This window comes from Callospermophilus lateralis, chromosome 16, assembly GCF_048772815.1.
Source record: "Callospermophilus lateralis isolate mCalLat2 chromosome 16, mCalLat2.hap1, whole genome shotgun sequence".
NCBI lineage: Eukaryota > Metazoa > Chordata > Mammalia > Rodentia > Sciuridae > Callospermophilus > Callospermophilus lateralis.
Genome location: NC_135320.1, coordinates 7,950,964 through 7,975,074, shown reverse-complemented (window position 1 = coordinate 7,975,074; position 24,111 = coordinate 7,950,964). Strand labels below are relative to the sequence as shown.

General features: G+C 42.2%; 1 pseudogene; it reads left to right on the top strand.

Moving 5' to 3' along the window:
• The first annotated feature begins 12,594 nt into the window (after positions 1-12,594).
• The window catches only part of LOC143382338 (leucine-rich repeats and immunoglobulin-like domains protein 1), a 33,352-nt pseudogene continuing 21,835 nt past the window's right edge, over positions 12,595-24,111 (top strand).

Below are 24,111 nucleotides of genomic sequence, written 5' to 3'. Positions count from 1 at the left end.
ACATAACAATAATAGATATATATATATATGCCCCCAAAGTGGAGCATCTATGTTAATCAAACAAACTCTTGTCAAGTTCAAGAGCCAAATAGACCACAACACAATAATTCTGGGTGACTGTAACACACTTCTTTCACCACTGGATAGATCTTCCAAACAAAAACTGAACAAAGAAACTATAGAACTCAAAACAAAAAATAACTTAAACTTAACCGACATATATGGAATATTTCATCCATCACCAAGTGAATACACTTTCTGCTCAACAGCACATGGATCTTTCTCCAAAATAAACCATATTTTATCTTTATAAAATATATTTATACATATAAATATATATATATATATATATCCATAAAATATATTTATATTTATAAAATATATTTTATATTTTTTTATATTTGCTAAAGTAACTCTTAGCAAATACAAAAAACTACAGATACATTCTATAAGATCATAATGGAATGAAATTAGGAATCAATGATAAAATAAAAAATAAAAGTTACTCCAACACCTGGAGACTAAGTAATATGCTATTAAATGAACAATGGCTTACAAAAGACATCGAAGAAGAGACTAAAAAATTCTTAGAGGTGAATGAGAACACTGATACAACATATCAATATCTCTGGGACACTATGAAGACAGTACAGAAAAGAAAGTTCATTGCATGGAGTTCAATCCTTAAAAGAGGAAAAAATCAACAAATAAATTACCTAACATTATATCTGAAAGCCCTAGAAAAACAAGAACAAATCAATACCAAAAGAAATAGAAGACAGGAAATAGTTAAAATTAGAGCTAAAGCAATGAAACTGAAACAATTGAAAAAATTGACAGAACAAAAAGTTGGTTCTTTGAAAAAATAAACAAAATAGACATGCTAATGAAGAGAAGGAGAAAGAAAAGTCAAATTCCTAACATTCGTGATGAAAAAGGAAATATCATGACATACACTACAAAAATACAGAAGACAATTAGAAATTATTTTGAAAATTTGTAGAAAATCCCAGATGTATCAACAAATTTCTAGAGCCACATGATTCACCCAAACTGAACCAGAACGATCTTCACAGATCAGTTTCAAGCAATGAAAGAAGATGCCATCAGAAGCCTATGAACCAAGAAAAGCCCAGGACCGGATGGATACACAGCTGAGTTCTACAAGACCTTTAAAGAAGAACTACTACCACTTACTCCTCAAATTATTTCATGAAATAGGGAAAAAAGGGGAGGGGAACACTTCCAAACTTTTCCTATGAGGGCAATATTACCCTGATTTTAAAACCAAGCAAAGACACATCAAACAAAGAAAACTTAAGAATAATAACTCTAATTAACATAGATACAAAAATTCTCAATAAAATTCTGCCACATCGAGTATGGAAACATATAAAAAGATAGTGCACCATGATCAAGTGGAGTTCATCCCAGGGATGCAAGGTTGTTTCAACGTACGGAAATCAATAAATGTAATTCATCACATCAATAGGCTTAAAGATAGGAATCATATGATCATCTCAATAGATGCAGAAAAAGCATTTGACAAAATACAGCACCCCTTCAGGTTTAAAACAGTAGAAAAACTAGGGATAACAGGTACTTATCTCAACATTGTAAAAGCTATCTATGATAAGTTTCAGGCCAACATCATTCTAATTGGAGAAAAATTGAAAGCATTTCATATAAAAACTGGAACACGCCAGGGATGTCATCTTTCACTACTTCTATTTTAACATAGTTTTTGAAATGCTAGCCAGAGCAATTAGACAGATGAAGAAAATTAAAGGGATACAGATAGGAAAAGAAGAACTCAAATTAACACTATTTGCTGACAATATGATTCTATAGATAGAAGACCCCAAAAATTCCACCAGGAATCTCCTAGAACTAGTGAATGTATTTGGAAACTCAACACCCATAAATCAAAGGCATTTCTGTATTTCAGTGACAAGTCCCCTGAAAGGGAAATGAACAAAACTAACCCATTTACAATAGCCTCAAAATAAATAAATACTTGAGAATCTACTTAATAAAAAAAGTGAGACTTGTAAAGTGAAAACTACAGAATGCTAAAGAAAGAAATTAAAGAAGACCTTAGAAGATGGATAGATCTCCCTTGTTCTTGGACAGGCACAATTAATATTGTCAAAATAACAGTATTACCAAAAGCACTATACAGATTTAATGCAATTCCAATCAAAATTCCAATGACATTCATTATAGAAAAAGAAAAAGCAATCATGAAATTCAATTGGAAAAATAAGACACCTAGAATAGCTAAAGCAAAATCCTTAGCAAGAAAAATAAAGCAGATGGCACCACCATACCAGACCTTAAGCTATACTACAGAGCTATAGTAATAAAAGCGGCATTGTACTGACACCAAAATAAACTTGATCAATGATACAGAATAGAAGGCATAGAACCAAACCCACATAAATACAGTTATCTTATATTAGATAAAGTCACCAGAACATACATTGGTGAAAGGATAGCCTCTTCAACAAATGGTGCTGGGAAAACTGGAAATCTATATGCAACCAAATGAAATTAAACCCCTGTCTCTCACCATGCACAAAACTCAACTCAAATTGGATCAAGGACCTGGGATTTAAACCAGAGACCCTGTGTCTAATAGAATAAAAAATACACCCAAATGTTCATCATGTCAGATTAGACTCTAACTTTCTTAATAAGACTCCTATAGTGCAATAATAAAATCAAGAATCAATAAGTCAGACGGATTCAAACTCAAAAGCTTCTTCTGAGCAAAAGAAACAAACAGCAAGGTGACAGAATGCCTACAGAATTGGAACAAATTTTTACCACATGCACATCAGATACAGCAGTAATCTCTAGGATATATAAAAAACTCAAAAATCTTAACACCAACCCCCCCCCCCCCAAATAATCCAATAAGTAAATGGGCCAAGGAACTGAACAGACAATTCTCAGAAAATGATGTACAATCAATCAATAGACATATGAAAAAATGTTTGATATCTCTAGCAATTAGAGAAATGCAAATCAAAACTACTTTAAGATTCCACCTCCCACCAGTCAGAATGGCAACAATTAAGAATACAAACGATAATAAGTGTTTGTGAGGATATGGGGAAAAGATCACACTCTCACATGGCTGGTGGGACTGCAAATTGGTGCAACCAATCTGGAAAGCAGTATGGAGATTCCTTGGAAAAGTTGAATGGAACCATCATTTGACCCACCTATCCCACTCAGTTTATACCCAAATGACTTAAAGACAGCATATTATAGTGACACAGCCACATCAATGTTTATAATAGCACAATTCACAATAGCTAAATTGTGGATCCAACCTAGATAACCTTCAGTAGATGAATGGATAAAGAAAATGTGGTATATTTTATATATATATATATATATATATATATATATATATATATATATATACACACACACACACACACATACATACATACATACACACACATATATATACATATTACTCAGCAATAAAAGAGAATAAAATCATGGCATTTGCAAGTAAATGGATAGAGTGGGAGAATATAATGCTAAGTGAATTAAACAAATCTGAAAAAAACAAATGCCAAATGTCGTCTCTGATATAAGGATGCTGATTCATAATGGGGATGGGGGAGCATGGGAGGAATAGACAAACCATAGACAGGGTAAAGGGGAGGGAGGGGAAGGGAGGGGGCATGAGGGTAGAAAAGATGGTCAAATGAGATGGACATCATTACCCTTAGTACATATATGAAAACACAAATGGTGTGACTCTACTTTGTGTTCAACCATAGAACTGAAAAATTGTGTTCTGTTTGTGTAATATTTATTGAATTGTATTCTGCAGTCATGTATAACTAATTAGAATAAATAAAATTTTAAAATTAAAAAAATACACTCTTGGAACCAGGCCTTTGTCTCTGACAGTCTTTTTGGCATTCCTTATTACACGGATGCACAATGAAAACTTTGACTAAACCTTTAATTTGGAAACTACACTCTTAAAAGTTTATTCTCTCCAATATCACTCTTGTTTATTCTAATATATAAAAGTAAATACAGTAACTCTGCCCGTACGCACATGTGAAAACACACACACATAAACACACACACACACACACACACACACACAATTGTATTGGGAAGAAAACTGGTTTTATTCCAACTTTGTTGTTCCACAGTGTTTGAAGCACTGATTATTTCCTTAACCCTTCTGTTTCCCCTTTTGTTCTGATCCGGTTGTCTTCCTTGATTTTTTGGCTTTTGTATCATGAAAGAAAAATAGTTGTCTCTTTTTCTGTCTTCTTATGTATTTATGGAGAGTTTAGAGGATTAATGAGAACCAGGGTTCTAAGAGCAGTATGTCTATTTTTAGACTTCTTGGTGCTTATTAAGTCATGTATAGCAATCGCTTTTATGTGAGCATAGGATAGAATTTTATGGCCAACTAGAAGTTGCATTCACAAAAATATCATCAATGAGATATCTGTGCAATGCATTTCTTTTTTCTCATTTGGAGCCTGAGAAGAGAGCAAAATATAGTGCTCTAAAGAAAGAAGAAGTGAGTTTTGAGTTATCTTTGTTTAACTCTTCTTTAATTGTAAAATGTAAATATTACCTAATTTATTCTTACACAAAATAAATACTTAAATTATGGGAAAGTTTCTGTACCATATTTAAAATACATGCTACAAATATAGTTTTTAATCTTCCCCCAAATTCTAACACATGTAGAAATAAATACACAGGCCTATGAGTCATAAATATATCATTAGCATCTCTATGTGAGTTTCTAAAATAAGAAAATGAAAACCATATTTCTTAAGAACATATCACATAGAAAATCATATCCTTTCAATTGATTCCACATTATAATACTTAGAACGGCTATATATGGTATGCCTTAATTTAATTATAAAATTTCACAAGAAGAAAAACACATATTTACTTTGTATAGAATTGAAATCTGTTTTGTCTATTGATATCCTTCTTAATTATATATTCATCAAAATTCTTATTTTTCAGTCTGGGGATATAGCTTAGTGATAGAATCCTTGTCTATAATGTGCAGAGGCTCTGGGTTCAATCCCTACTACTGAAAAAAAAAATCTTGTTTCCTCCATCATTTTTGGAAGGAATATTTCAAATATCCTTTAGCCTTTGATTAAACATTATGGTTTTTAGTGCTTTAAAATTTTTAAAAAAGACAATATTATGAAAGTTTTCTAATCTGTAATTTGATAACAAATTTGTTCATTTTTTTCTTATGTTCAATATTTTACGTTCATATTCACCTAGATAAGCATTCATTATTTATGTGGGTATATACCACTTCTATTTATTCATGGTAACACACTTCAAGGAAAATTCATAATTTGTGGAAATGCGGACAAGGTATGTGCTGGAATGCATGAAACAAAGAAGGGATGTCTCCTAGTGAACTTCCTTAATTACCATTTGGGTTAACTGTCACTGATATTGAATCTTATGCAATGAGTAAATCAGATATTATGAAAATGGATACAAACACATATTCCTATTTCTTTAAGTATAATCATGTATGTATAGTTTTATAGTATCATTTTACCAAATATTCTTTAATTACCAATCCTCACAGTCCTTGCTTAAGATGTTATACCAGTTGCCTAACATATGAAGAGATAATTATTTGAGGGACACACAATTATTAAGTGCATCCCAGGTGCCATTTGCTCAGATACATTTAAGAATAAGGCAGTCAAAATTCTAACGAAGCTTATAGTGAAGGAATAAACTATTCCTTAGACAAAGGGGTGAGACTCAGACAGACACTCACTTGTTCTGGCTGAGGAGCAATGTAAAGGGTGGTGTGGCTGGAATGCATAAGATACACGGTGAGTACTGGAGATTTTTAAAGAAATACACCAGGGTTGGGTCATTTAGGGCTCAGTAGGCCATTCATATGAGTGTTTTGGGTATGATTCTATGTGTGATGGGGCCCCTGCAGTGTTTTGAGTAGGAGAGAGAACTGGTTTAATCTTGTCTGATGAAGTATGTACTACTGATCCTACTCTCAAAACACAACTCGGGTTCCATCTAGAGAGACAGAACGTGTGTATAGAAAGCCAAATCTCTGGTACTGTGTGTTGCATCTCAGGAATTCAGGGGACAATAAAAGCACAAAAGTGAGGAAATGCAGGGTGCGAAAGTAAGGTCTAAAATGATTTTTAAAGAAAGAGTAATATTTTTTAAATATATTTATTTATTTATTTATTTATCTATTTATTGTGCTGAGGATTGAGCCCAGGGCCTCACACGTGATAGGTGAGCGCTCTACTGCTGAGCCACAACCCCAGCCCCAAGAAAGAGTAATATTTTGATATGTGGAGATGTAGTTGGCCCTGTGGGGAAATTAAACCATTTCCATTTTGACACATTGATGTTAACACAGTAACCATATTTTATATTAGAAATAGCCAAACACACCTTGAACAAGGCCAAGGACATAGATTAAGACTATATAGAAAGGTAAAAACAGTTAAAATATCTGAAAGATTTTTGAGCAAGAACAATACAGATTTAATCTTTTATAGAAATTACATATTTTAACAAGATATTAGGTAATTATGATGCAAAGAATATTTTTAAAGACAGAAAGGGAAAATAATACACATTATTTCAGGAAAACAACTTAGTTTGTCATAGTACATTCAAATTCTTATGTCTAATATAATTATTCATGCTTTTGAACACTTCTTCAGTATGTATCCCGAGGAATGACAAAGAGGTACTTTTGATTGCTTTTATTTATTGCCCCGTGGAAATTTAACTATCCATATCAAAGAAATTACCCATTATTATTCATCAAGAATATTTTCCCCTTTGGTATTAATAATGCATTCATTATTTGCCCAACACATGTTTCATGTAGTGATGCAGTGAACTGAAATCCAATAATTCTAGCAACCCTTGAACTATGGAGCTGGATTCCTAAGTTCTGGACAGACCAAAATTCCTGGGTGATCTATACAAAATCAGGAGTATACAAACTGGGGATGTAGTTCTGTGATAGTAGGCTTGCCTAGCACACTTGAAGACATGGGTTCAATCCACTTACTAAGAGAGAGAAAGAGAGAGAGAGAGAAGGAGAGTGAGTCAGATAATATACTCAAGTTTCCATGGTCAGTGGTCTGAATTTTAATCTTTGGGTAGCTGTCACCAAGATTTGGTAGTGATATTAAGACAGCACATAACTCATCTCCATAGATATGATACTAATGTGCAATAAAATAATCCTGTGAGCATGGTTCATTGTTCACTGATCACTTAACTCTGAGTTAATTATGTCCACCATTTATCATGAAGCAGACATTTCACTAATGTTAGGAATTTTCTTCAGCTTCTTATCATTAAGTATTTTTTAATGGTTTATATTTCTATCTAAGGACATATCTAAAGCCAACAATATTCTTATTTTGATTAGCCTAAATAATTATAACTATTAAATGATCTACTTTAATACTATTTTTGAAATAGTGATAATAAATGTGGCCACCTTCTGAGTTTGTGAAGCCCTGTTGTCTCAATGATTTATTTGACAACTTCTTCTTTATAGATTGATGATGATGATGATGATGATGATGATGATGATGATTTGATTCAAAGGCAATTAAAATGCCAGATAGAAGGATGTGTAATTGACCCACCCAACTTATTTGGAATTATTATTCTGTTTATTAAGATTTTGATCTATTGCAATGCAAACTGAAAATGGATTGTGGATTCGGGTTATAATTTTTCAGATATGTCCAAGTATAATTTATGTGACCTCAGAACTATACTCATTTACTCATTCATTCATCTTTCAAAAAAAAAGTTTTTGAAATATTTACTGTATACCAGGTACTGTATATTCAGAATAAAATGCTAGACATAAAAATGGTTCCAGATCTGCCCTCTGGGAACATACAGTCTAATGTTAGAGATGATAGTAGTTAACATATCACTCAAGTTCAAAATTAAAGTTGCGGTAAAGTTAAGGAAGAAAGAAAGATCCATGATAGAGAGGAAGGACCAGTTTGAGTATCATGGAATCTATGTTGTAAAAGTCTGGTCTATAAGTGCTATAACTGCAAATATAACAATTCTTGTATCTTTTGCCATGAGTAATCAACTGTGACTGTTATACTCTTAGGGCATTTGAGTTAGGCCTCAGATATTTATGTCATTCACACTAAGACCCTTGATCTTAGGAATCAACTCTCAGAACAAGAGGACAACTAGTGAAAATCTACTCAGCCTTTTCAGATCCATGTGTTCTTGTTGCTACATAATCCTAAGTTTGATATCCACTTAGAAGGGTATTTTACTTTTGAACTGAAAGGAAACATTCAAATTCTAGCTGAAATGTAGGCATCAATTTTGAATAATCAGGGAAAAGGATTTTTTTTTTTTACTTTTTAAAAAATTTTGTTATAATAGCAACTCTACTAATGCCTATATAATTTTCTTTCCCTTTTGCTTATCCTTCACTGCTAACATGGACTTCTACAAAGGCTCAGGTTGGTGTTGCAATCTGTTCTGATCTTTACTGTTTTCATTTAGTGAAAAGAAGCTTTGATGTTTTCCTTTACAAATCAGCTTTCTTTTCTCTTTGTAAATCCTGATCAAAACATTGTTCAAAACATTGTTCAAAACATTGTTCACACACAGTTATATAGGACAAAGATTTTATCTCCTTTGTTTTGTAATAAGTTTCTGATGTTTTCCAAAATACCTGGCATTAAATTAGACTCAATAAGTATCTGCTAAGTGAACAAAAATAACAGCTTACACCTTTATAACTCTTAACATGTGCTATGATCTGTTGTAAATGCTTTATATATATTATCTCATTTAAAATTAAAATTTTTGGATTAATACATAAATATATTTGTGCATTTTAAGTATAAGGACTCAAGTATGAGCTATAAATTGCCATTTGTGCTATAATTGTTAAGTTGCATTTCATGAATATACAAATATATCACTTAAAGCTTTTTTTATATATATGCCCAGAATGTGAAATGGTAGCCAATTCTAAGAATATCATGCAATGGTTTTATATACCATATGACTAGAAAAAACAACTTCAGCATTTAAATAGAGTTTAGGCACCACAGAAGGTATGACATCATAATCTTAAAATCTGTGACCTAGCTACCAATCAGAAGGGAGTATAGGTCTGGAATGGCACATTTTATATACTTCCCAGGATGTTGGACCTAAACTACCTTGCTATTTTATTTTTCCTCTTCAGTCCTTATAAAAACACTGTACATGCGAAAAATCTGAATTCTCCTGTGGCTGACAAACTCACTTTAGCTGTACTTAGCTTTTGGCCCCTAAGGCATCATAAACATCACTCCAGTTGACGATACATATAGTCTCTAAAAGCATTAGCAATGTTTTTATTCATTATATGACCAACAATATTTCAAACGAAATTTGGGGTGGACAGAAATAACATTTGGATTTATTCAAACTATAAAAGTAAAGAACTTGACATTTATTCAGATACTGATGTAATCTTGAAAGTAGATTAATTTTATAAAAAAAGAGTGAGAGTGAGATGGAGAGAAACAGAGACAGACACAGAGACCATCAATTTTCTGAGTGCTATAGCTGAAAATTTGGTAATCCCAGAATTGGTGTCTGGGTAGAAAATCCATGTATGTAATCCTCAAACACTGTTTGGAATAATACTGACCATGCACAGTGCTGTCTAATACATTCTGAAAATAAAGACTAGATCTGATACCAGAAATCTTTTCAGAGACTGGTATATTCTTCTATTTTTGAAAGCCCAGAACATTGTTTCCTTCCTATCGTAAAATAAGCCAGGCATGGAAAATTTAAGTAGATATAAATAATTTTGGGTAGTTTCTGAAATAGTTATTCTGCTGAAGTAAAAGAATTCATTCAACAGCAACATATAAAAAACTGATTCTCCGATGGTAGAATTTTACAAGGAGGTAAGTTGGTGGGGCTTGGGTCCAGTGGGCACCAGCCAGGGCGGCGGCTGCAGCTTCATTCTGGCCGCGAGGTAAGGCGTTGGGGCTGGGGTCCGCGTGGGGGGCAGCCTGGGCATGGCAGCGGCAGCTTCCTTGCCACCGCAATGTAAGAGGGCTGGAGTCCGCGTGGGGGGAGGGGAGGGGGGCGGCGGCGGCTTCCTTCAGGCAGGAGGCTGGGGTTTGCAAGGTCCGCAGCAGCAGCAGCAGCTTCGTTCCACCTCGAGGTAAGGCAGCGGGTCTGGGCTCCTGTGGGCAGTGGCAGCGGCGGCTTCCTTCTTGGCTGGAGGTAAGGCAACGGGGGCGTGGGGGTCGGCGTGGGGGTCGGCGTGGGGGTCGGCGTGGGGGTCGGCGTGGGGGTCGGCGTGGGGGTCGGCGTGGGGGTCGGCGACGGCAACTTCCGCCTGGTTCCTGCTGCTGCCGCCTCGTTCCTGCTGCCGCTGCCGCGGCCGCCTCGTTCCTGCTGCCGCTGCCGCGGCCGCCTCGTTCCTGCTGCCGCTGCCGCGGCCGCCTCGTTCCTGCTGCCGCTGCCGCGGCCGCCTCGTTCCTGCTGCCGCTGCCGCGGCCGCCTCGTTCCTGCTGCCGCTGCCGCGGCCGCCTCGTTCCTGCCGCCGCCTGGTTCCTGCCACCGCCTCGTTCCTGCCGCCACCACCGCCTGGTTCCTGCCGCCGCCTGGTTCCTGCCGACGCCTCCACCTCATACCTGCCGCAGCCTGGTTCCTGACACCGCCTGGTTCCTGCCGCTGCCGCCGCCTCGTTCCTGACGCCGCGGCCGCCACGTTCCTGTCGCCGCCGCTGCCTCGATCCTGACGCCGCCGCCGCCTGGTTCCTGCCGCCACCGCTGCCTCGTTCCTGCCGCCGCCTGGTTCCTGCCGCCGCCGCCTCCTCGTTCCTGACGCCGCCGCCTGGTTCCTGCCGCGGCCGCTGCCTCGTTCCTGCCGCGGCCGCCGCCTCCTTCCTGCCACCACCGCCGCCTTGTTCCTGCCGTCGCCTCGTTCCTGACGCCGCCGCCGCCGCCGCCACGTTCCTGACGCCGCCGCTGCCTCGATCTTGCCGCTGCCGCCGCCTCGTTCCTGCCGCTGCCACGTTCCTGACGCCACCACTGCCTGGTTCCTGCCGCCACCGCTGCCTCGTTCCTGCCGCCGCCTGGTTCCTGCCGCCGCCGACGCCTGGTTCCTGCCGCCGCCGCCGCCTCGTTCCTGCCACCACTGCCGCCTTGTTCCTGCCGCTGCCTCGTTCCTGCCGTCGCCTCCGCCGCCGCCTGGTTCCTGCCGCCGCCGCGGCCGCCTCGTTCCTGCCGCCGCTGCCTCGTTCCCGCGGCCGCATCTCCTCCTCAGGTGGCGGGACTGAGGTCGGCTTTGCGGGCAGCTAGGGCTGTGGTAGCGGTGGCGGCAGCTTTGTTCCCGCCAAGAAGTAGGGCAGCTGTGATGGTGTCCACGTGGGCTTCAGCCAGGGCGGTGGAGGCGGCAGCTTCATTCCCACCGCGAGGTAAGGCGCCGGGGCTGGGGTCCGCGTGGGGGGCAGTAGGAGCGGCTAGGTAGGGCGGCAGGGCTGGGGTCCTGGGGGGTGGGCAGTTAGGGCAGCCGCAGTGGCAGCTACATTCACGCCAGGTATCCACTGGTGTCCGCGAGGTGCGGGGCCTTTTGACTGCTCCTATTATTTGGCGGCTTGGGCAGCGAGCTGTCTGTAGGTGGCCTTCCCCACAAAGGGCCGCGGAGCTGCGTGGACACTGGCAGCAGCAGTGACAGCAGCAGCAGCTCACCTATGAGGGTGCAGACAATTGTTGCAGTTCTTGGGGCTTTGTTGTTTTTCCTTGGGCTTTTACCCTTCTTTTCGTTAATTTTGGGTAAAATGTCCCCCCGTGATGTAAAGATTGAGCAAGGAACCTTGGTGACATGGGGAGCTTTGCCGAAAGTGCAGTTTGGATTCTGTTTTTCCCATGGTGGTGGCTGGATGAAACTTCACTGCTGGCCCTGGAAAAGGCTAGGGCAGCTTGTTAGTTGAGTTTTAAATTTACCAGTGTTGTGTTTAAAGGTTTTATGTGCATAGAAGAGGAATGTTCACCTTAAATAAACATATGAGCTGTTAACAGGGAATGTTTTCCTCTGGGAAAGGGAATTTGGTAGCTCTGACCCATGTCAGTCTTTGAATATTTAGACCTGTAGTGACTTTTTAACATTTTTCATAAAAATATGTTATTTACAGTGTGTCATGTTGTTAATACTCCTTGCCTTAAGTTCCCCGGCAAATCTTTTTGATGCCTTCTGAGAAAGTAGACAATTGATAGATTATCCAAGGAATGGAAGAAAAAAAAATATGAGTGGGTGATTTCGGACAATCCCTGAGAGCTGGCATTGTAAGACTCATCCTATCCCCAGTAACATTTTCATACAATAAATGTGAACACTTTTGAAGCCTTTTTATAAAGATACAATTTGGGAATGATATTAAGATAAGGAAAAGCTGTTGATTGATTTCTTAGATTAACATTTCTTCCCTTTTCTCTTTAAAAAAGTTTTCCAAGTGATAACTTCATCAAGATTGCCAGTGATAAGCAAATGTCCGATGATGATGACAGCCCCAGCACCAGCAGTGGCATTTCAGATGTGGACCAGCAAGACCCTGCTGCTCCAGAGCCTGAAGATCATGAAGAAAGAACCTTCTGCCACCCAGCGGAAGAAGAGCACCAACTCTCTAGCAAAACCACTGCTAAGTTATCCACTAGTGCTGAAAGGTAACATTGTCTGGTTGTCTTCCAAGCAATTGGATGCTTTTATTTTTACATCAAGAACAATACTCTAGAAATACTTCATGACCAATTTTATTTGTACTTGAATGAATTGTCATCCTTTAGGCAGCATGAAAACATCCTCACTAAAACTATGCTTCTAAGCAAACTTATTCTGTACTTTGGTAATTTCAGCAAGAGTCCTAGAGACTGAATTCTCATCCTGACAGTTTAAGGAGTTGGCAAGGAAAATATGTGAAACTGAATTAGATGGTACATTGGGGATGTTTCCTTTTGTGAGTTATACTCTTGAGTGAAATTAGCACGTGTCACCTGGGTGTCAGTCCAGGCATCTGTGGTGGCAGGTTCATAAAAGGAAATGTGTCACTTTTCATGAAAGGAAATGATCAAAAAAGTTTATATTTGCTAAAAAATGTTGAATTTCAGGCCTTGGCCTTTTTTGAAAGCACATTTTAAATTTGCTTAGTTTTACAAACAATTCTTTAAATCCTGCATAATAAGTATAATTTTTTTGTAGTTATAGTTATCCCTCCTTGTTCTTGTGAGAACAAATAAAACTGAAAAGTAGCCATTAACAATCTCAGGTGTCACTTTGCTGTTAAAACTTTGCAGATCTTTAAAACTCGTGGATGTTCTTGACATAGTAGTGAAAATCAACAGCAGGAAAAAACATTTTGTTGGTTGTAAGTGAAAGATTATTTGTTTCCTGCTGACATTTTTTTTCTATGATGGCAAAAAAATCCATCAATGGGACTCCATCAGTGATAGTGGTTGTATTGAGTAGAACTCTTGTATCAAACATAAAATGTTCCTATAGCATTACTTAATGTTGATGTTTTGTTGTTTTTCATTGATCACAACTAAAAGAAAAAGAGAATATAAAAACTGATCAATTATTGCATTTTATAGTGATTCATGTTCTTATTTTTCTATATGTTTTCACCTTCATTGCACCATTAATCAAACACTAATGAACTTGAGAATATTATATTGAATAGCAGCAGTCTTTGAAATAATTTAAAATTCTTCTCAGTGTGTTGTAATCTTGTGGAGAGAACATTAAACAACTTTTGAAAACATTGTAAATTTTAAGAAAATCAGAGAAATGCTCTTTTTCCCCTTACCTCAAGGCCCTTTTTCCTCCAAGAGTATGAAATTTAAATTTACGTGCTGAACCTAATATCAGAGAAAAGAAATGGTTAAGTAAGATTGCTAAAATAGTCCTTGGAAGTTTTTCATTGGTAAAGGTATTTGTAAATTTTAAACTTTTTTTAAACAGATAAATATTGATAAAACTATTAATGTGCTTTTGCAATAGCTTTCTAATTTTTACCACAATAAAAGTGGATTGAAGTCATTGTCAAAAATATTCTAGTGCTTTTCCTCCTTCCGTTTTGTCTCATTTGCATATAAGCTTGAAAAGAGAATTTCTTTGGTAAAAAGAGTTTTAAAATAGATTTTATATCCTTTTGTTTAGTAGTAGTGGAGGACTTTCTTAAATCAGGTGTAAATGACTTACCTATTTACAGTAGCAAGTGAGAAAAAAGCTGCAATTTTCTGTTAAGGAGTTTGGGTTATGCCTCTGAGAACAAAGAGGAAGCAGCCATGTTAGCATTACTGAAGGCAAAACCAGCCTTGCATTTACCTGCATGATGGTAGAGGGCATTCTGATTTTCTGGTTATTCTGTAGACTGTCTCAAATCCTTTTTGTCTGTTCCCATTTCACTAACAGAATTCAGAAGGATCTAGCTGAAATAACCCTTAATCGTCTCCTAACTGCAGGTAAGAAACAAATTTTGTTGTTTTGATTTCTAAATTGTGGAATAATATCAAGAGATGAATGTATTATCCTTGTATGTATGTGCAGCAGAAGAGGCTAGCTAGCTATGTTTGCTTCCTTAAAGCTTTGCAAGTGCTTTAAACAAAAATTGCCTAGGTGAATTAAATTAAATTAGGAGAAAAATACTCTTAGCATGTATCATATATTCTGTACTTATGAATATAGTGATCTTGTGCTTCTTGCTGAGATTTGTTTGAGTGGAATGTAGAAATACCGCTCCTGTCCTAAAATAAAGGGTTCCCACTCCTGCTGTATCAATGTACACAAGTTTTTCGTCACCCCCCAGTTATTTTTTTTAAAGAGAGAGAGTGAGAGGGGGGGGGGGGAGAGAGAGAGAGAGAGAGAGAGAGAGAGAGAGAGAGAGAGAGAGAGAATTTTAATATTTATTTTTTAGTTATCGGTGGATACAACATCTTTGTTTGTATGGGGTGCTGAGGATGGAACCCGGGCCGCACGCATGCCAGGTGAGCACGCTACCGCTTGAGCCACATCCCCAGCCCCCCCCCCCCCCCAGTTATTTTGCTGCAGCCAGACTGCGGCAGATTACCATGATTTTATCTGTGTGTGTTTGTGTGTTGTGTGTGTTGTGTGTGTGTGTTTAATTTCCTGTATGTCTCCAGGCCTGGCACATGGGAGGTGTCAGTAGTGATTTGTGAAAGTACGTAGTGATTTGTGAAGTTGGATTAAACTGACCCAGAGAAGTCTGAGGATGTGGCTCAGTGGTGTAGCACTTTGCTAGCATGCATGAGACCCTGGGTTTAATCCCCAATACTGCACACAGCCATATGACTAAACCTTGGCTGGTGCCTACAAGCCTTTTAAATCATGGCAGTGGACTGGGTCCTGAAGATTGCAGAAGGTTATTGGTTTGGAGCTGCCCAGTTGCACTGGTACATCCTTTATGGTGGGTATATAGGTAGATGCAGGTAACGCCATGATTGTGTACTTAGAGATCACCCTTCTGTTCTTTCCCATACTTTTTTAAACAGCTTGTCTCATATGAGAAAATCCAGCATACTCTCTGAAGCCAGCAGCTGATCATGGATGGGAAGAACAACAGGAAAGCTCATTTTGAATGTCACTAGAGGGTCATGTTATGAAAGAGTGAAACAACTAGTAAAATAGGAAAGAGAATTCTTATACTTTTTTTATATTTGATTTAGACACAGGGTCTCACTGAGTTGTTTAGGGCCTCAATAAGCTGAGGCTGGCCTTGAACTCAAGTTCCTCCTGCCTCAGCCTCCTGAGCCACTGGGATTACAGGCGTCCACCACTATGCCTGGCTCTTGTAGTTACTCTGCAAAAAGAAATGCCCGAGTAACCTCCACTTGTGTGTTTCAGGCAGCACAACAGGATCCGCAGTGTGAACGGGAGCCAGCTGAAGGCCTACCTTTCCTTAGAAGTGTTGGATCTGAGTTTGAATAATATCATGGAAATTTGGAGCACCTGCTTTCCCCCTGGACTGTACATAAGAGAGCTGTAAGTGCTTCTGTGGCTGGGGCTGTCCCTCTGCTTCTAGGTAAGCTGGAGGCCTCTCCATTGCCCAGGTCTGTACACAGTCTGCATATTTCACTTCTGCTTTGGTCAGCTTTTTCACTACTGTGTGACTTAAAAAACCCGACCAGAAAATTGTAGAGGAGGAAAAGTTTATTTGGGGACTGACAGTTTCAGAGGTCTCCATTCATAGACAGCAGGCTCCATTCCTCAGGGCTCAAGGGGAGGCAGGAGGTCATGGAGGAAGAGTGTGGTGGAGGGAAGCAGCTCACATGGTGATCAGGAAGCAGAGAGAGACTCCACTCTCCAGAGACAAATAGAGACCCAAAGCCATGCCCCCATGCCCCCTCCTCCAGCCACACCCACCTGTCTCCAGGACCACCCAGTTAATCCCATTAGGGGGTTCATTCACTGGTTGGGTTAAGGCTCTCACAACCCAGTCATTTCTCCTCTGGACCTTCTTGCACTATCTCACACGTGAGCTTTTGGGGGATACCTCACATCCAAACCATAACAATTTTTCAGCTCTGGGGATGGTACAAGACAGGAGGGATTGGCCTCTGATGCCCACTGATGGAACATTTCCAGTCCCATAGTATTCATCTGTGTTACACGCAAGGTGGACACCTTTGGCAGGCAGAGGTGGACTTGCCTGTCCAGGGAGCTCACCCCCTCAGACAAAAGAGTTCAAGACTCTGAGGTCTGCCCTGACAACAAAGCCTGCTTTTACTCCCATTTACTGGGCTGCTTCCCAGCAGAGCTTGGAGAGAAGGCTCAGGGGAGCTTAGAGGCCCACTCTGCAGGGAGAGCGCTTTGCATACTCTCCAGGCTGTTTCTTGCTAGCGTCCCACAGTGATCACACAGCTCATGGGATCTGTCTGGGAAGGCGGCTCCTGGTTCTGTGGGTTCTCAGGACTGTGCTGATTTGTCTCTTACCTGTGTTCGGGCCCCATCTTACCTGCGATGTGGATGGTAGACAGGAGTAAAAATGATAAAACCTGCAGCACCCGCGGCCTGTGGGTAGGAAAGTGTTGCTCTGGGGAAAAATCTGAAGAGACATTTCCAAATCTGAGTGAGTTTACATTCGCTTTGTCATCACTGTTTCAGAGTCATTTTGGAGCTCATTTGCGAGTCCTGTTTAGAGGTGGTCATGACCCATCTCTTCAGGGAAGATGAACCTTGGCCCCTAGATTTTCCAAGTTATTCTCAGGCTGCATCAAGGTGCCGAAATCAGGAACAGGAGGCCTTGGCCTTTGTTAACCTCAAGTGGAGCCTGTCCTGAGGTGTCCAGCTGCCGCCCAACATTCCCTTGCTCAGAACCAAGAAACCACCAACCGCGAAATGGAATTGCACTGACCTTCTGTCCCTGCAAGAAAGCAGGAGGGACTTTCTCTTTTGGCAGCTTGTGGCTGCTCTATCTTCTTCCAAGAGGCTGATATTCTCTAATCTGGAATGTCAAGAACAAACAGTTTGTAGAGAATCCTCATGTGCCCTGTGGTGGGGCTCTGCCTGGTAAAGAATCCAAAGGAGCCTTGTTCCTTCCCCCCAGGGTAGAAGATTCTCTGGGCTTTCTCCTTTTCACTTAGGCACTGGTTTTTGTTGTTGTTGTTGTTGTTGTTGTTGTTTTTGTTTTTTGTTGTTGTTGTTTTGTTTAAAAAAAAAAACACCAAAATTTTGTCTAGGAAAAGCAGTAAGAAGGGTGTTGAGGGGTAACTTCTCATAGGAATACTGATTTATTTTATTTCCTTTATTTTTTCCCTTTTCTATTCCACTGCTTGCTATGCTTTCACACAGTGTGACACACCTGACTGTGTTATACGCTGCAGTCCGTCTGCTCAGCACGGTCAAAGGAGATGGCCCTGAAAAAGTATTGCTTGTCTTTTTTTGGCGGGGGCGGGGGTACTGGGGATTGAACCAGGGACGCTTAACCACTGAGCCCCATCTCCAGCCCTATTTTGTATTTTATTTAGAGATAGGGTCTCACTGAGTTGCTTAGGGCCTCACTTTTGCTGAGGCTGGCTTTGAACTCTCAATCCTCCTGCCTCAGCCTCCCAAGCTACTGGGATTACAGGCGTGGTATGGCTTGCTCTCTAAAGAACTTGGCTCAAGTCTCTTTAACTAGAGGGTTTCTTTCAGGTATTTAAAATCATTTAAAGGAATTGGCTTATACCTGCTTATTATGTAAGTTCAAAAATGAGACCCACTTCAGGATTAAAGACTGTTTCCTCAAATCGTGAAATGGAATCTGACCTGGCCTCTGAGCTGACTTTGTGCTTTGTGTAGGGCTTTTCTTGTCGGCCTAGGGTGGCGGGCCAGGTGTGGCCCAAGGTTGGCAGGTTTGCAGGAGGGCTGGGGGTGGAGGTGTCTGACGGTCACTCCCGCCCTCTTGGGCCCACTAGCCACAGGTGCTGTGTGCTCTGGGCTGAGTGGAGGTTGACCTTGGACAGTCTTGCCACCTGCAGTGCTTCCCATCTGGGAGTCAGGGCAGGCTCTGAAGCCTCGTGATAACAGACATCTTCTCAGGAAACCTGTCCCTCTGGGTGTGTCTTAGCGTGTTTTCCCAGCTCGGATCCAGCTGGGTCTGGTGTCTGTAACAGAACGAGGAAGGCCTCCTACAGCTGTGACATTTTCTCTCCTGACTCGTTCCAGCAACCTGGCCAGCAATCGCATTGGCACCCTGGAGTCAGGAGCATTTGATGGCCTATCACGGTCACTGCTAACTCTTTGCCTGAGCAAAAACAGGATCACCCAGCTTCCTATAAAAGCATTCAAGTTACCCAGGCTGACACAACTGTGAGTACAGAAACCAGCATTTTAATTAAGGTTATAGCCCAATTTTATGGGGGCCAAACTTCCCCAAGGACCTAGCACCAAATGCAACCCCTACTTCTCCCCCCACCTTGCCCCCAGTAAAGTTCTGCATGAACTGTAATTAATGCCCCTATGACAACACCTAGTAAAAGCAGATTGGAGCTGGGTCTGGGGCCGGTGGGCCACCTCATCTTGCAGGGATGAGGTCCACTGAGTATGGACGTGCAGGTTCATGCTAGTGTCCTCCTCGATGACATGAGGAATCCTGCTGGTTAGCTGGCGTGGCTAGTGCTTAGGCTGCATGCATTCTGTTTATTTGTCTCAGAGGTTTTAGTGTTGGTTTTAAAGGTACCCGTAAAATAAGTACCTCAGGCTTGATGGCATCCTCGACATTTCTTGAATTTGGCAGGAAGTTAGCATGGCTAAAGGCGGTAAGCAGGAGATGGCAATTTTTATCTCCTAAATCTTACAAGGTGGTTGATTTATGATTGTCTCTCGCTTTTTTTTTTTTTTGGTACCGGGGATTGAACTCAGGGCACTCAACCACTGGGCTACCTCCCCAGCCATATTTTGTATTTTATTTAGAGACAGAGTCTCATTGAGTTGCTTAGGGCCTTGCTGAGTTGCTGAGGCTGGCTCTGAACTCACAATCCTCCCAAGCCACTGGGATTATAACCCTGTGCTACCATGCTTGGCTCTTGATTGATTGATTGATTGATTGATTTTTTACTTCTTTTTATTATTGGAAGAATAAATGTCAGGAAAACAAGCCAGTAGTGGACATTTGGTTTAAATTGACGAGAACAGTTGTTGAGGCTCAGTGGGGTGTGGATCCTGGGCTGTCTGCGGAGAAGGTCTCCATGATGCTGAGGAGGTTGGGTCATGAGATGCTCCAGAAATAGTTGGGGGAAACCAGGGCTTTCCCATTAGCTCCATGTGTCTTTCCCTGCCCCTCCAGGCCACCCAGAGTCCTTTCAGTCCCCCGAGGCTCTCTAGTACTAGAGCTAGCAGCTGAATGTGTGTGCTTCATGGGGGGTCCCCCGCTGCTCTTGCCCCATACATGGAGGTCCCGTCAGATGCCCTGACTGCAAATGTTCTTGCATTAGATACCCGCTGGCTCACTGGCTGGGAAAATCGGCAGGGGTGTGTGTGTGTGTGTGTGTGTGTGTGTGTGGGGGTGGGTGTGTGTGTGGGTGGGTGTGTGTGTGGAATGTGCACAGGGAGGCTCTGACCCTGTGGGCTTCTTCTCTTCAGGGACCTCAATCGGAATCAGATTCTGTTGATCCAGGGCCTCACGTTCCAGGGCCTGGACAGCTTGAAGGTGCTGAAGCTTCAGAAAAACAACATCAGCAAGCTGATGGATGGCGCTTTCTGGGGGCTGTCCAATATGCATGTGCTGTAAATGTGGGCGGGCCCTGGCAGGGCTCCAGCCCAAGGGTGAGGCCTTGGCCTCTGCACCCTGCCTCTGTGGGGAGTGGGGCAGCCTGTGTGTGTCCATTCAGCTGAGCACTAGGTGGAGAGCAGGCCACCTTTCCTTTTTCTTTCTGTTTTTTTTGTTTTGGTACCAGGATTGAACTTGGGGAGGCACTCGACCCCTGGGCCCATCCCCAGCCCTATTTTGTATTTTATTTAGAGACAGGGTCTCACTGAGTTGCTCAGCACCTCACTTTTGCTGAGGCTGGCTTTGAACTTGAGATCCTCCTGTCTCAGCCTCCTGAGCTGCCTTGATGACAGTCCTGTGCCATCGCACCCAGAAGGCCACCTGTCCTTTGAGTCTTCCTGTGGTCCCAACTCAGTGTCTCTGCAGACTCAACATATCTGTTCGTGTTTCCATAGCAGAGTAGGAACATCTCTTGGAGGAGGTTTTTTAATCAGGTCAGGTGTTGCAGGAAGGAGCCCCATTCCTGGGCTTCCTCCCACCCCCACTTCCTCGCTGCAGAACAGATCCTTCCCCACATCCTCTCCACTCCCACACTCCACAGGAAGCTCCTTCTCTCCCCATTTTGGGATTGACAGTCTTCCTTGATGTGTAGGTGGACCCAAAATATAGTTCATCACAGGAGATTTATTTATGTCTTGTGAGCTCATCAAGGCACTTGGTGCAGATGTGCAGCTTTTATCAAAGGAACATTCTCTTCGGCCAGATGTGTCCAATAGCAGAGCTGAGGCCTGCCAGAAACAAAGGCAACATCAAAAAAAAAAAAAAAAAAGCAGAGGAATGTAATCTGCTGTCCTTCAACATTTAATTTGTTTATTTTTCATTAGAGGTCATGCCTCTGCGTGAATGAATCAGATAGTAAAGGCAAGCAGCTGCTGCCCACCCATCATCCGTCCCCTCTCTCCCCCTCCCTCCCCATTTCTGTTCTTCTCCCAGAAGACAGTTGGGTCTCAGCATTTCCTCTTGGTTTTCCTGTTTTCAGGTTTGCAGGTGGTTACTTCCAAGTTGGCACATCTTCACCAGTATCTTAACCCACTTCTTTCCTTTACTACTTGTCTTTGTAACTGAAACCAAGCCGAGAAGCTTAGGTCCAGGCCCCACAGTGTACTGTGCAGAAGCATCTCTGCTTTGCATGACCAGGATGCTAGTGGCTTCTCCTCCTTTGCCACTTCAGCTGGGCTGGAGCTCTGTGGTGCATATTCCAGAACACTCTTCCTTCCTCAAGTTTGTCATTTAGAATCTGAAGTTCTAAGTTGATGATGGTCTGAGGATTAAGAGAATTTTCAGAAGAAAACAGTGTGAGGCTCTACCATTTCATTTTTATGTGGAACAAATTTATACAAATTAGGGCCAGTCATGGTGGTGTGTGCCTGTAATCCCAGTGGCTCAGGAGGCTGAGGCAGGAGGATTTCAAGTTTGAGGCCAGCCTCAGCAACTTATCAAGATCCTAAGCCACTCAGCGAGACCCTGTCTCTAAATCAAATATAAAAAAGGGTGGGGATATGGCTCAGTGGTTAAACACCCCTGAGTTCAATCCCTGGTACCAAAAAAAGAGCAAAATGTGCATCGGTAAATTCCATGAGAGAAACCAGGTGTCTAGGCAGAGCTGTCATTGGTGAGGATTCTGAGAAGTGAGGGAATGGCACATGAATGCTCTTCATTCAGTGGGGTCATATCCTGAGATGCCCACTGTGAGCTGAGGATGTCATAAGTTGAAAATACACTTAATTCCTAGTCCCCAGGGCATCCTAGCTTGCAGCACAACACATGGTAGAGTGTCAGTTGTTTCCTCTGGGTACCACAGGGCTGAGGGGGAGCCATCTCTCTGCCACTCCCAGCATTGAAAAAGGATTGTACCAGTTAGGAAAGATCAAGATTTGGAATTCAAAGCGGAGTTTCTGCAGAATGTGTGTTAGTCTCACACCTTCATAGAGTGTGGACATCACAAGTTGGAATACTGTAAGTCAGGGACCTACTGTGCATACTTAATGAGCTTGTTGGGAGCCAGATCCTCACACTGCCCACAACCCCGAGGTACATTCTCTATTCCCTCTCCATACAGCACCATGAGGTGGATTCTTCTGGATATTTCCATTTCGCAGGTGTTCAGACTCATTAAGCCATCAAAATAGCAAAATCAATATTTAAATCTTGTAGTCATGGAGCTGGGAGTAGTGGCACACACCTGTAATTCCAGCGTCTCAGGAGGCTGAGGCAGGAGGATCGTGAGTTCAAAGCCAGCCTTAGCAACTTAGCAAAGCCCTAAGCAACTCAGTGAGACCCTGTCTCTAAATAAAAAATATAAGTAGGGCTGGGGCTGGGGCTCAGTGGTTAAGCACTCCTGGGTTCAATACTGGGTACCAGAAAAACAAAAATCATACAGTCATTGGACCCCAGAGCTAATGCCATGTCTCCTGGCACAGTGGATTTTTTCAGTTGGATGAGGATAAGGGCTGTCTCCCTTTTCCCCTTCTCTCTCTGTTCCTCTCCTGGCTTTGCCCTTGCTGAGAGCTCCTCTGCCCACTCATCTGCCTGGTTCACTTTGCCTTAGCTGAAAGTGACTTATGGCTAACATCCCCTGCCCTTCCGAACTTTCTGAGTATGTCTTGGCCTGCAGACCCTCCACTGGGGTCTGCCTGTCTTCTCTCCGCCATGTGTATGCACACAAGGGGGTCTCCATGCTTCCCTTGTGCTCTTACACCCTTATTGTGACTGCCGTGTCTGATCGGAGCACTGACCAGGCACACTCCGGGTATTGGGTAAAGGTTGGACCCCTTTGACCCCAGGCACTGTCATTGCAAACACTTCGAGCACAACAGCCTGGTGGAAGTGAACAGCGGCTCCCTCTTTCGCCTCACGGCCCTGCACCAGCTGCACCTTGGCCACAACTCCATCTCACGCATATACCGCGATGGCTGGAACTTCTGTCAGAAGCTGCGTGAGTTGTAAGTGCCCTCGGCTTTGGTCTGTGGAGGCAGATCCTCCAGAGCCCAGAGAGCAGTGGACTAAGAAGGGGTGTAGGCCTCGGGGGCAAAGGCAGCTCAGAGGCAGGCAGGCCGGTGGCCCTGTTCTGGCAGAAAGAAGGATAGATGTCCAGGCCAGCCAGGCCCAAAACAGGAATGTCAGGTCTTTGAGCTCCAGGCCCTTCCTACCTCCTATTTTTGAAATAGTAGAGGTGTAGCCTGTCGGTCCCCATGAAGAGCCTCTGTCCCCAGGGATTTCTTGGGTGTGGAAAAAGCTCCTGAAGTCAAGGGCTCTGTCTGGGAAGGGCAACCTAAAGAACCCTTCTCACTGTAGCTTCTTGCAGAGTGATGGTACCTTAGGCCTCTGGGCCATGGTGTGGCACACCTGTAATGCCAGTTACCTGGGAGGCCAAGGCAGGAGTATCACAAGTTTGAGGCCAGCCTCAGCAAATTAGTGGGACCTATTTAAAAAAAAAAAAAGAAGCTGGCAATGTGGCTCAGTGGTAGGAGCCCCAGTACGAGAGAGAGAGAGAGAGAGAGAAAAAGAGAGAGAGAGAGAGAGAGAGAGAAACAGTGTGTTTGAACCACACTGGGATCATGAACAGAGCAATGGCGACCCGCTGACTGGAAGAATCTGTGTGTCCTCAGCGCTTGCACCTCAGTCAGCTTCCCCAGGGACCTGGCTCTTCCCTTTACCTGTTGTGCCTGGTGGAGGAGGTGGATGTGCATGGAGGCTCACAGTGTCCCCCCACCCTCCATTCCTTTGGAAGATCCCCAGGC